Genomic DNA, 4,331 nt, shown 5'->3' on the forward strand with positions numbered 1-4,331 from the left:
AGCAAAATCCCTGGCCCCACCCTCCTGCCTCTGCTGAGCTGCGCCATCAGCAGAGGTTTTTTTTTTTAACTTTTAAAAGCCGGTTTTGCTTCAGCCGAAACCTGCCTTTAAAAGTAAAAAAAAGCCTTTGAGGATCCTGCCCCTCAGCTGAGATCGGCAGCCTTTAAACTTAAAAATAAAAATTAAAGGCTACTCTGGGGATCTCACCTGAGTTCCTCATCAGCAAAACCTTAAAAAACATGTTTTCTGTAGAAAACATGTAGAAAAACTCCTTTTAAAAGAGTCTAAGACACTTACCTGATTACTGATCGACCTCATTACTTTTCTCAAAGCCGGAAAGCCCCAGTTTCGCTTTTAGCACCAGACTGAAATAATCTAAATTTAGCTAATCTATTTCACCACTGAGTGATTAATGCTGTCTGGCTGAGGAACTCTGGGAATTGAAGTCCACAATAAAATAAAATAAAATAAAATAATAAAATAAAATATTTGTGCAGCTTTCTGAGATTTGGTGTGTTTCTGTAGTGTTTCACTCTAACTACACAAACACACAAAATCTCAGAAAGCTGTATGTGGTATTTTGGTATTTTGTGTGTGTGTGTTTGTGTGTGTGTCAGTTGTGTGTGTGTAAAGTGTGAAAGTTGTTTGAGCTTTTTGTGGCTGTGTGAAGTGTGAAATGCAGCTGCTTTTACATTGTGTGTGAGTCGTGTTGTGTTGTGTGTGTGTAAAGTGTGAAAGTTGGTTTTTGAGCTTTTTGTGGTGGTGTGAAGTGTGAAGTGTGAAGTGCAGCTGCTTTTACATTCTGTGTGAGTCAGTTGTGTTGTGTTGTGTTGTGTGTGTGTAAAGTGTGAAAGTTGGTTTTCGGTACCTCTTATTGTTTTTTTATACTTTGTTTATTATTTTTATTATTTACTGTTATTGGCCACGCCCACCCGGTCATCTGACCACCAAGCCACGCCCACCAATTAAGCCACGCCCACAGAACAGGTAGGGAAAATTTTTTAGATTTCACCCCTGGTTGGTTTCCAAATGTTTCGTACCAGGCCAGGTAACATCTTCAGCGGAGTTTAGGGGATGTCAGTGTGTGTGTTTTTCTGCTTACAAAGGCTTTGTGTGGTTAGTAGGCCTATCGTTAATCAATACAACCAGGAGATGGGAGCCAGCACACACACACACACGTGGGACCCCAGCTCTGGGCACAGAAATGTGTCTTTGGGGCCTTGGGAAAAGGAACAGAGTCTGGGTCAACTTAATCTATGGTGGGAGAATTTTCCAGAAGGCAGGTGCTACAACAGTAAGGTTCTTCCTGATGTCCAGCTTACACCTTCTTCTTTATTATTATTATTATTATTATTTATTCAATTTTTATACCACCCTTCTCCCGAAGGACTCAGGGCGGTGTACAGCCAAGATAAAAACAGTACAAAATATACAATTTAAAATACTAATTAAAAAACTTATTATAAATGGCCACATATAACTAAAAACCCCATTAAAATTAATAATAAATTTAAAACCAATAAAAATAAAATTTAGATAAAATTTAGGCCAGCCCCGCGCGAATAAATAGATGAGTTTTCAATTCGCGGCGGAAGGTCCGAAGGTCAGGTATTTGGCGTAAACCCGGGGGAAGTTCGTTCCAGAGTGTGGGAGCCCCCACAGAGAAGGATCTTCCCCTGGGGGCCGCCAGCCGACATTGCTTGGCGGATGGCACCCTGAGAAGTCCCTCTCTGTGAGAGCGCACGGGTCGGTGGGAGGCATGCGGTAACAGCAGGCGGTCCCGTAAGTACCCAGGCCCTAAGCCATTAATTCTGGTCTGCCCAGGAAAGAAGGGGAGATGTTAAGTGAGTTTTGCCCCATTTTACAACCTTCCTTCCCACAGTTGTTAAATAAACCACGGCAGTTGTTCACTTAGTAACTCAGTGGGTCTGCCTTCCTCTTGACTTTGTTTGTCAGAAGGTCGCAAAAGGGGATCGCGTGACCCCCCTTGACACTGCAACCGTCATAAATGTGAGTCAGTTGCCAAGAGTCCGAATTTTGATCAAGTGACCATGGGGATTTTTTCCCCCCCAGTGAACAGCCGCTCAACAACTGGTTGTAAATTGAGGACTACCCATATTGAAGACTGCAATACTTTTAAAACATCTCCAGCATTTATATTCATAATCTTATTTATTTGGTTAGCCTTCAGGTTTTAATTCTGAAACTTTCTTGGTGCTTAACATCTTTACAATTCAACATACAACAGTTAACATTTCTAAACTTTTTTATGTTTTGCAACATAATACTTAAGACTTTTTCTATGCTTACCGTGTCTCATATAAATGTATCAAATATATATATGTATTTGAATGATAATTGCATTAGACAATTCATAGAACTGTAACTATTTACTGTTAAAATATATTGTACTTTTCTCCCTTGGTTGTTTTTGACTTCACTTAAAAAAAAAAAAGATGTACTTTTCAGTTTTTTTTCCTTTTCTTTGATAATTTATAGATTTTTACTTTTGTGGATTTTTTTCATTTCTTTTTCAATGCTATGTTTTTTTTTATTTATTTATTTATTTATTTGATTTTTATACCGCCCTTCTCCCGAAGGACTCAGGGCGGTGTACAGGCAAGATAAAACAACACAATGTACAAATTAAAATACCATTTAAAAAACTTATTTAAATTAGCCTAAAAATTAAAAATTTCCATACTAAAAACCCCGTTTAAAAATTGATAAAAGATAAAATTCAATTTAAGACAGCCCGAAATAAAAGATGAGTCTTCAGTTCGCGAAATGTCCGAAGGTCAGGTATTTGGCGTAAACCGGGAAGTTCGTTCCAGAGTGGGGAGCCCCACAGAAGGACCTTCCTGGGGCCGCCAGCCGACATTGCTTGGCGGACGGCACCCTGAAGTCCTCTCTGTGAGGCGTGCGGGTCGGTGGGAGGCATGCGGTAACAGCAGGCAGTCCCGTAAGTACCCAGGCCCTAAGCCATGGGCGCTTTAAAGGTCGTAACCAGCACCTTAAAGCGCACTCGAAAACCACAGGCAGCCAGTGCAGTCTGCGCGGGAGGCGGTGTTATATGGGAGCTACGCGGGCTCCTCTATCACCCGCGCAGCTGCATTCTGGACTAACTGAAGCCTCCGAGTGCACTTCAAGGGGAGCCCCATGTAGAGAGCATTACAATAATCCAGGCGAGAGGTAACGAGCACATGAGTGACCGTGCACAAGGCATCCCGATCAAGGAAGGGGCGCAACTGCCGAACCAGGCGAACCTGGTGGAAGGCCCCCCTGGAGACGGCCGTCAAATGATCTTCAAACGACAGCCGTTCATCCAGGAGGACACCTAAGTTGCGCACCCTATCCTTTGGGGGCCAATAACTCGCCTCCAACAGTCAGCCGCGGCTGCAGCTGACTGAATCGGGGTGCCGGCATCCACAGCCACTCCGTCTTGGAGGGATTAAGCTTGAGCCTGTTTCTCCCCATCCAGACCCGTACGGCTTCCACGCACCGGGACAGCACTTCAACAGCTTCATTGGGGTGGCCTGGGGTGGAGAAGTATAGATTCATATAGATGTTGAACAGAAGGGGCGAGAGAATCGACCCCTGCGGCACCCCACAAGTGAGGTCCCTCGCGGTCGACCTCTGCCCCCCTGTCAACACCGTCTGCGACCGGTCAGAGAGATAGGAGGAGAACCACCGATACGGTGCCTCCACTCCCAATCCCCCAACCGGCGCAGCAGGATACCATAGTCGATGGTATCAAAAGCCGCTGAGAGGTCTAATAGGACCAGGGCAGAGGAATAACCCTGTCCTGGCCCTCAGAGATCATCCACCAATGCGACCAAAGCTGTCTCCGTGCTGTACCGGGTGGAAGCGGACTGGAGCAGGTCTAGATGAGCGGCTTCATCCAGGTATTGGGGTAGCTGTCGCGCCACAGCACTCTCTACAACCTTCGCAACAAAGCGAAGGTTGGAGACTGGGCGATAATTACCCAAAATAGCTGGGTCAGGAGGGCTTCTTGAGGAGGGTCTCACCACCGCCTCTTTCAAGGCGGCAGGAAAACCCTTCCAACAAAGCGTTGATAATCTCCTGGAGCCAGCCTCGTGTCACCTCCTGAGTGGCCAGTACCAGCCAGGAAGGACACGGGTCCAGTAAACATGTAGTGGCGTGAAGCCTCCCCAACAACCTGTCCACGTCCTCGGGAGCCACAGGGTCAAACTCATCCCAAATGGACTCAACAAGGCGTGTCTCCTCTCCCTCGCCTGGATCATCCCAATTTGGTCCAGACCATCCCGGAGCTGAGCGATTTTATCGTATAGATAACCACTAAACTCCTC

The sequence above is a fragment of the Ahaetulla prasina genome, chromosome 6, assembly GCF_028640845.1.
Source record: "Ahaetulla prasina isolate Xishuangbanna chromosome 6, ASM2864084v1, whole genome shotgun sequence".
Classification (NCBI taxonomy): domain Eukaryota; kingdom Metazoa; phylum Chordata; class Lepidosauria; order Squamata; family Colubridae; genus Ahaetulla; species Ahaetulla prasina.